Source organism: Sinocyclocheilus grahami, unplaced genomic scaffold (genome assembly GCF_001515645.1).
Source record: "Sinocyclocheilus grahami isolate Dianchi unplaced genomic scaffold, SAMN03320097.WGS_v1.1 scaffold102.1, whole genome shotgun sequence".
Classification (NCBI taxonomy): domain Eukaryota; kingdom Metazoa; phylum Chordata; class Actinopteri; order Cypriniformes; family Cyprinidae; genus Sinocyclocheilus; species Sinocyclocheilus grahami.
Genome location: NW_015505281.1, coordinates 376,462 through 386,730, shown reverse-complemented (window position 1 = coordinate 386,730; position 10,269 = coordinate 376,462). Strand labels below are relative to the sequence as shown.

At 38.1% G+C, this 10,269-nt stretch overlaps 1 pseudogene; it reads left to right on the top strand.

Moving 5' to 3' along the window:
* The first annotated feature begins 3,343 nt into the window (after positions 1-3,343).
* LOC107588305 (protocadherin gamma-A12-like) lies at positions 3,344-5,899 on the top strand (annotated as a pseudogene).
* Positions 5,900-10,269: the final 4,370 nt, after the last annotated feature.

Sequence of the window (10,269 nt, the reverse complement as noted above, 5' to 3'; positions counted from 1 at the left end):
ACGTTTTATTTGATCATCGCGCTGGTGTCCGTTTCCACTTTCTTCCTGACCTTCATCATCATCATCCTGGCCGTGAGGTTTTGTCGCAGGAGAAAGCCCAGACTGTTGTTTGATGGAGCTGTAGCCATTCCCAGCGCGTATCTTCCTCCAAATTACGCAGAGGTGGAGGACGCGGGAACTCTCCGCAGCACTTACAATTATGACGCATACCTGACCACGGGCTCGCGCACTAGTGACTTCAAGTTCGTCAGATCTTATAATGAGGGCACACTGACTGCTGACCTGACTCTGAAAAAGTCTGCTGTGGATGAGCTTGAAGGGCTTGATGCAGCGACTATGCGGGACAATACCTCTGAAAATAAGGTATGAAATTAGTTCCGCGTTTTTTTTGAGTGCTATCATCACCAGATAATCTGATTTAGACTATGTTAAATATTTGTTTAATGGCATTGTACATTTTAGAAAAGCAGAATCATCTAATTTTTTTAATTACAACTCATCATAACCATTTATATAGATTATTATTATTATTATTATTATTATTATCATCATCATGTGTTAAGGTTACAAACTGACTTATACCTGTTCATCCGACATAGTTGTGAGGTAATGTACTGAGCTATCCATTTAACCTAGAAGTTTATATGAAATTCTAAATAGTGGCTAGTTACATAAATTTTCAGAAGGGATTTAGCCCCCCCAAAAAGTTTTGTTCTTGATATTCAGTACTCCTCAGGCCCCTGAAATAAACCATAGCATATCAAAATTGAGATCTATTTTAATTGATATAAGTTTCTCAGTACTAGTTATACTCCTATATTCTTTATTTAAAAATAAATAAAAAATAAAAATACATCCAGTGGTATTTTGTTTGTACATGGTAACACAAGTTTGTGGATGGTGTGACTGTAAATCTTTCTTTTGGTCTCTGGGTGACGCTCTTATGTTCCACACAGCTTAGCAAGTGATCTCATCTGTGCCGTGTGCCCTGATTCAGTATAATCAGTGTTACACAGTGAGCAGAGGAGGGGAGGAATAAGGGATAGATGGGGAGGGGGGTGCTGTAGGCATGCAGAGGAAGGGAGAGATGAAAATACAAATCTAAGCCGACAGGAGCAGTCATCAGAGTGCAGTGTCTGCCCCAGCTATTTGAGGATCTGTTCAGAATGTATCGTCATTATTTTTCTTTTTCATTTAAATATAGCCATTAATATTTCACAACATGATTTGTTTGACAAGATGCGTTTGGGCCAATGTCTGGCTTCAGCTTTGTTTCTGCTTCATTTGCATGTGGGGCTCTCTCGGTGAAGTGCGTTATTCAGCTCCAGAGGAGATGCAGCGAGGCTCTGTCATTGGCAATGTGGCGAGAGATTTGGGGATAGATGTGACTGAGCTTGTGAGACGCAACGCTCAAGTTGTTGCTGAGGGGAGCCGACAGTTTTGCGAGCTGAGCTCAGAAACAGGCTCTCTGTTGTTGAGTGAGAGAATGGACCGTGAGGAGCTTTGTGTGCAGTCTGCGCCGTGCGTCCTGCAATTCCAGCTGCTCCTGGAAAATCCGCTCAAAGTTTACAGTCTCCTCTTAGACATCCAGGATATCAACGATAACAGTCCGACGTTTGAAAATGGTCAGATTGAGCTGGAGCTACTGGAGTCAATGGTCTTGGGGAGGCGTTTTCCACTTGAAAGTGCTCACGATCCTGACATAGGAGCTAATTCAGTTCAGCATTATCAACTCAGTGAGAATGAATATTTTTCTTTGGAAATGAATACCCAGGTGGACAGAAATGCATATCCTGAATTGGTTCTTAAAAAGCCTTTGGATCGAGAAAACCAAGCTGATCATTTTCTGACTCTAAGTGGAGTGGATAGTGGCCGACCTTTTCGTTCTGGAACGACATCAATTCACATTCACGTGTTGGATGCCAATGATAACGTTCCTGTGTTTGGTCAAAGTGTGTACAAAGTCAGTGTGCAGGAAAATTCACCTCGAGGCACTGTGTTGTTTAAATTAAATGCAACAGATTTAGACAATGGGATTTATGGGGAAATTAGTTACTCTTTCAGTCACGTGCCTGATAAGACGAGGGGGGTTGTGGAGGTCGACCACGTGACGGGTGAGGTAAAGGTCATGGTTGCACTGGATTATGAGGAGGCCAGTTCTCACGAGCTGGATGCGCAAGCCAAAGATGGGGGCGGCCAGTCATCTCACTGTAAACTCATAATAGATGTGATAGATGTGAATGACAATTCACCTGTTATTGCTGTTAAATCAACTACTTCTACTGTGCCAGAAGATACTTCACCTGGAACCATGGTGGCTTTGCTGCACATTTATGACCTTGATACTGGCACCAGTGGACAGGTCACATGTAAGATATCTGATGACGTGCCATTTAAACTTGTGTCAGAGGTAAAGAATTACTTCATGCTTGTGATTGATGGAGTTTTAGACCGGGAAAAGTGTCCTCACTATAACATAACTGTGACTGCTGTGGATGCTGGCACACTCCCTTTATTCAGCAGTAAAACTATAGCCATAACAGTCACAGACGTTAATGATAATCCTCCTGATTATTATTATTATTATTATTATTATTATTATTATTATTATTATTATTATTATTATTATTATTATTATTATTATTATTATTATTATTATTATTATTATTATTATTATTATTATTATTATTATTATTATTATTATTATTATTATTATTATTATTATTATTATCATCATCATGTGTTAAGGTTACAAACTGACTTATACCTGTTCATCCGACATAGTTGTGAGGTAATGTACTGAGCTATCCATTTAACCTAGAAGTTTATATGAAATTCTAAATAGTGGCTAGTTACATAAATTTTCAGAAGGGATTTAGCCCCCCCAAAAAGTTTTGTTCTTGATATTCAGTACTCCTCAGGCCCCTGAAATAAACCATAGCATATCAAAATTGAGATCTATTTTAATTGATATAAGTTTCTCAGTACTAGTTATACTCCTATATTCTTTATTTAAAAATAAATAAAAAATAAAAATACATCCAGTGGTATTTTGTTTGTACATGGTAACACAAGTTTGTGGATGGTGTGACTGTAAATCTTTCTTTTGGTCTCTGGGTGACGCTCTTATGTTCCACACAGCTTAGCAAGTGATCTCATCTGTGCCGTGTGCCCTGATTCAGTATAATCAGTGTTACACAGTGAGCAGAGGAGGGGAGGAATAAGGGATAGATGGGGAGGGGGGTGCTGTAGGCGTGCAGAGGAAGGGAGAGATGAAAATACAAATCTAAGCCGACAGGAGCAGTCATCAGAGTGCAGTGTCTGCCCCAGCTATTTGAGGATCTGTTCAGAATGTGCTTTGATCGTCATTATTTTTCTTTTTCATTTAAATATAGCCATTAATATTTCACAACATGATTTGTTTGACAAGATGCGTTTGGGCCAATGTCTGGCTTCAGCTTTGTTTCTGCTTCATTTGCATGTGGGGCTCTCTCGGTGAAGTGCGTTATTCAGCTCCAGAGGAGATGCAGCGAGGCTCTGTCATTGGCAATGTGGCGAGAGATTTGGGGATAGATGTGACTGAGCTTGTGAGACGCAACGCTCAAGTTGTTGCTGAGGGGAGCCGACAGTTTTGCGAGCTGAGCTCAGAAACAGGCTCTCTGTTGTTGAGTGAGAGAATGGACCGTGAGGAGCTTTGTGTGCAGTCTGCGCCGTGCGTCCTGCAATTCCAGCTGCTCCTGGAAAATCAAAGTTTACAGTCTCCTCTTAGACATCCAGGATATCAACGATAACAGTCCGACGTTTGAAAATGGTCAGATTGAGCTGGAGCTACTGGAGTCAATGGTCTTGGGGAGGCGTTTTCCACTTGAAAGTGCTCACGATCCTGACATAGGAGCTAATTCAGTTCAGCATTATCAACTCAGTGAGAATTAATATTTTTCTTTGGAAATGAATACCCAGGTGGACAGAAATGCATATCCTGAATTGGTTCTTAAAAAGCCTTTGGATCGAGAAAACCAAGCTGATAATTTTCTGACTCTAAGTGGAGTGGATGGTGGCCGACCTTTTCGTTCTGGAACGACATCAATTCACATTCACGTGTTGGATGCCAATGATAACGTTCCTGTGTTTGGTCAAAGTGTGTACAAAGTCAGTGTGCAGGAAAATTCACCTCGAGGCACTGTGTTGTTTAAATTAAATGCAACAGATTTAGACAATGGGATTTATGGGGAAATTAGTTACTCTTTCAGTCACGTGCCTGATAAGACGAGGGGGGTTGTGGAGGTCGACCACGTGACGGGTGAGGTAAAGGTCATGGTTGCACTGGATTATGAGGAGGCCAGTTCTCACGAGCTGGATGCGCAAGCCAAAGATGGGGGCGGCCAGTCATCTCACTGTAAACTCATAATAGATGTGATAGATGTGAATGACAATTCACCTGTTATTGCTGTTAAATCAACTACTTCTACTGTGCCAGAAGATACTTCACCTGGAACCATGGTGGCTTTGCTGCACATTTATGACCTTGATACTGGCACCAGTGGACAGGTCACATGTAAGATATCTGATGACGTGCCATTTAAACTTGTGTCAGAGGTAAAGAATTACTTCATGCTTGTGATTGATGGAGTTTTAGACCGGGAAAAGTGTCCTCACTATAACATAACTGTGACTGCTGTGGATGCTGGCACACTCCCTTTATTCAGCAGTAAAACTATAGCCATAACAGTCACAGACGTTAATGATAATCCTCCTGTTTTTAGACACAGTGACTACAGCATCAAATTTGTAGAGAATCAGCCTCAGGGAACCCTGGTTATTAAGGTCAGAGCTGATGATGCAGATGAAGGCCAGAACGCAATAATTCTGTATTCTCTTTCAGAAGATGCAGCCTCTCATCTTTCCATCAATGCAGAAACTGGTGAGATATTTACTCTGTGCCCCTTTGATTACGAATCATCCACTCACTTTCATGTTCAAGTTATGGCACGTGATGAAGGCAGGCCATCGTTCACTAGCACATGCACTGTCAAGATTTTTATTGCAGATCAGAACGACAATGCTCCAGTTGTTCTTTACCCAGTTCAGTTGGATGGGTACCTTGCACATGATATTGTGCCCCGAGCTGCTCCTGCAGATTATCTGGTCACCAAAGTGGTTGTGATTGATGCAGACGCAGGGCACAATGCATGGCTGTCCTATCGAATTGCAAAAGCCACACAGCCTAATTTGTTCTCCATTGGACTGCACTGTGGAGAAATTAGGACACTAAGGCCGTTTGCAGAAGATGAAGAAATCAAGCAAATCTTGTTAGTCTCTGTGATTGATAATGGGCTTGAATCTTTGTCTGCAACTGCAACTGTCAATATTATCATAGAAGACGGCTTGCCTATCATCGATGAGCTGGTGGCACGTGGCACGGATAAATCACATGGACCCAGTGACCTTACTTTATATTTAATAATGGCTCTGGCAGGCATGTCCAGTCTTTTCCTTGTGCTCATCATTGCCGTGGTCTATATGAGATTATGTAGATACCGATACATGTACCGTTCAACTGCAAACTTACCCGTTTTTCCTCCTACCTATGGACCACCTGGCTACTCTGATGTGAGCCGCTTCAATACTCTGCAGAAAGATGATCGATATAATTCATTCTTAACCACAGGCTCATGGAAAGGGGACTTCAGATTTGGCTCTGACTTTGTTGATTTGGACATGCTGAATAAGAGAGGGATGTTGTTGCATGTGGGTGGCCACAGCGCCACACGTGCAAAGCTATTAGTGCCACATAAACTCTAACCCAGATGGTTTGACCCTGACAATCATACAGAAAGTCCTTATCAACAAATTGGACTGAAAATCCTTTAATCAAACAAATGACAAATGTTCATTATTATAATGCACGTCTTCAGTGAGTCCCTCACTTTAATGTTGTATGTTCTTTTCTGCTTTAATTTAGCATGTGACGATTTTTTTACACAACTTGTAAACAAAAACTCTAAAAATATATTTTTTATTGTATGTTGATCTGCTCTAAGTGTGTGTGCGTGTGTGTGTGTGTGTGTGTGTATACAGTTTGCAAGGAGATTTAGTCACTTTCAATAGTATGAAATCAATAGTATTTCAATTTGTTTGGATGTTTACTTTACATTCTTTCACATGCGCACTCTTTTATCTCTTTTAATCACGTATCATGATTTCATCTTCAATTCTCTTTCTGTACTCTAGATCTTTTTTGGGGGTTTATGCATAAGCTGTTGTATCATGCTGTCTCCTTTCTTATCTGTTATTGTACAATTCTGTCTTGTATGCAGTTTGTTACTGGTGACTTTAAACTTAAATTTCAAATAATAAATATATCCTTTGAACCATAGTATAACATGAATCATGCATGTACTTATTTCTACAGAGATACATTTTTACTATTTATTTTAACATTTACTCTGAATAGTACTGTTTATGTGCATTATGTGCTTTATAAAGTGACTTTCAGTTCTAGAAAAGGAGTTATGTTATGAAATTAGTTTATCAAAAGGGGCACACTCTGAGTGCCTTCTTTAAATGGGAAATAAGGAAGTACTACATGCAACATTCAACAGTCTTCCCAGTGTTCCAGTATAAAATATTTTTCTTTTGTCTTGGCTCAGATATGTTATCTCTTTAAATAAGTAATGCAATGTCATCAATCTTTCAGTCCAGGTAGCATAAGATTGTAATATGGCATTTTTCCTTCAAGTCGTTCAAATTTTAATGATTACTTTAAAGTGTAGTCTAGAGTTACACTCGTCATACCTGCCTTCAGTTAGTAATACATTGGTGTTAGCATCAGTTTCGCTCTAAAGCAGGGATTCTTGTTGCAAAGTTTAAAAATTACCAGTGTGAAATCTTGCAAAACCCAAGAGTAAAAATTGTCTAGGTTAGAGTTAAGCATAGTGTGAAAAGTCTAATGCAGGAAAAAAAAAAATGTCATTTAATTGTTTAAATTACATTTGGCACTAAGATACTTTGCCATAAAATAGTCATATTATTTACCTAAAAATTAGAAGTTTATTGCTATTTGAATCATTCTCAAATATCTAAGCATAACTTTACGACTCCAGGCTCATGATTTGAGCTTCTTATATAGGATAAAGGATGATTTAGTCTTGTCACGTGTAAACTGTATATTGGTTTTTGCCGGGTCTGCATGTCTACAGGTCCAAATGGATAGTAATGTTTTCTCTAAACAGCCAGATTTTTGTGCATTTGTGCACTGAGCTCATCTGCAATGTGTAACACGTCATGCATTTAACTGGACCATAAACGGCACATAAGCATACATTAAACCATAATAAGGCAAAAGAGAGACTGTGACGAATTTCCAAATTATTTCACCCGAGTGTCATTCTGAGCTTCATTTAGGGATTTTCAGGTGACATTAGTGTGGATTCAATTAGCATCAGATCTGGTGATGGTTAATATACTGCTTAAAATCCCCAGCAAAGGTGTTTTATTAATTGAATGTGGATTTTGGCCTATCAGTAGTTGTTATAAGTGCCAGTTATGAATGAATAACCCTGAAAAGAAAATTATATGGAATATATGCATGTAGTTAAATGCTACGTATATGAGTCTGTATTGCAGATCTGTATCCACAGAATGCTGTACATTTCCCAGCCAGCCACTGTGTGCTATTTAATGTTCACCCATGTGTGGTTCAATTGTTGCTTTAGGCAGGCCTACTTCTGCTGTACACTGCTGCACACGTGAGAAGGGTCCTCTGTGTATGAGGGTGAGAGAAAATGGACAGCAAAATATTAAAACATAGACAGACCATAGTAAAATCCAGTTTTGCTTTGAAATCCAATCTGATTGTCACGCTAGTAGATTTGCACACAAGGCAGAGACTTCATGAAAAGCTATTGAAGGGATTTAAGCACAGAGGCAGAAATGTGTGTCTCCTCACCTGCCCCACATACTCATGTGTTGCTCAGTGCACACTGTTTTGATCAAAATAGAGATCATGATGACACCATTCTTACAGTTGGTATGTCACAGTTGTCAGAGAGTTCTGGTTTAAGCTTTATTTTATCCCTTTTTTATGTGCACTTTTGTGTGTGATTTTGTTTTGTCTCTCATTTATCTTTTATATTTATTATGTTTATTTATTTTCAATTAATGGTGTTTGCCAAAGAAAGCATCAGTATGACTATTGCGTACAGTGTAAGTGCTTCGAACAAAACACATTTTCTTCAGGAAATGTAAATTTAGTTTTTTTATTATTTTCTCTTCTCTTTTCTTCCCTCCACAACCTGCTGTCCATCCTAATGAATGGAAACGAATCAATCTCCATTTAGGTAAGAAACATTTTATTTACTCCTATTGTTAAATAAAATACAGTTGGCAATTCACAGAAAGCTCTTTTTACTTTCTTGCACACTGTCTTTTTCTTTCTCTTTCTTTGTCATTTAAATTTTCATTGTTCCAATGAACTGTTTAGTTATGTTCAGTTCAGTAACTGAATGTTATCATACAGTATGTGCTGTGCTCCATCTTGTGGTGGTTCACTAAAACTGTGTCAGAGACACTGCATCATCTTACTGCATGAGTGTGTGTGTGTGTGTGTGTGTGTGTGGTGTGGGGTGGGGGTGCCGCCCTATATAGGTCTCTTGCTCTCCTCTCCTGCTGCAGCAGTGTGTCACTATGCTTTAAGGCTGGGCTCTGGCCCACTTTTACTGCATTGAAATGCATCATGGGACACAGAGTCTGAATAATGCAATTCCATCACGCTGAGTATGTATGACTATGTGGCAGCTTTAGTGCTGCTCATGTTTTATGCATCTACACAGCTGAAGTGTTCAAATCAACTGTAATGTCCAAAACCACATACCGGCACAATAACACACATCTTGTTTCTGGTAACACTTTAGTAAGGCTAAGTTCGTTAATGCATTGGATACAATGAACTAACAATAAAAGACAGTTTTTACAGCATTTTTTAGATCTATCTATCTATCTGTCTAGATATATAGATACTGTATATAGATATATAGATAGATAGACAGATACACAGACACACACACACACACACACGCACACACAAATAAATATATCTATTGATTGCCAAAATTGTGAGAACACCCGACAGATCTGAAATCAGCCTCCAAATATTTATCCACTTTTAACTTTAATGTTTGGTATATCCACCACTTGCAACAATTACAGCAGCACATTTCTCTGATATAGTGTCAATATACTGTATTTCCTGAGAACTTAAACACTAATGTTATCCCATGCCTTCTGCAACTCAAGCCAAAGGCTTTCTTTTGAATGTAGAATATATCTGTCCTGTTTATTTTCCAACTCGCCCCAATTTTGCTCGATGGGGTTGAGGTCCGGACTTTGAAGGGGGGTCAGTCCATCATTTTCAATGTTCCAGCAGATTCCTTCTGTCACAGGTAGTCCGTTTTATGGGTATTGCAATGGCCAATTCAACAAAAACAACTGAAACCTCTTAAATATGCCAAGTGTTTTAACAATTTTGGCCACCACTGTATATATACAGTATATGAACTAATGTTGACAGATTCAACCTTATTGTATACCCAGGTGAAAAATAAATATATTTAAATTGTGCTTTTTCAGACATACTTACTATATTTAAATTATACTATACTAAGTGCATTTTAAATGTATTATTTTGAAACAACTTTAAGTATATTAAGTGTATTTCAAGATATGTTTAAGTTGGATTTTAGTCTATTTGTAATGTATTTAATATATTGAAATTGTGTTAAATTGGAACCACTTTAAGTATATTTAGTGCAATTTAAGTGTATTTCTTAAAAGTTCATGAAAAGTTCATGAACTACAGTTAGAGTATATTTGAAGCATCGTTTTAATGTACTTCAAGTACATTTCAATTGTATTTCAGCTCATTTGAAATGCATTAGCATTACACTACTAGTATATTATAAAGCTGCTTTTTTCAGTATATACACACACGTACACACTTTGATATCTAGAAAACTTTAATATATTATATATTGTTGTGTACATACAAATATTCATAAAGTACACACAAAAAAGACAGCAGCATATATACTTTGGTGAAAAACAAAACAAAACATACTATTAAATGTATTAAAAATGCACTTGAAATACAAGTATGTTTATAGTATATTTGTATTACTACAAGCATACTCAAGTACATTTTAATACATTATAAAAAAACATAAATAAAAAAAGTTATACCGGCCTTACTAAAAAGTACAGAATTTTACATCA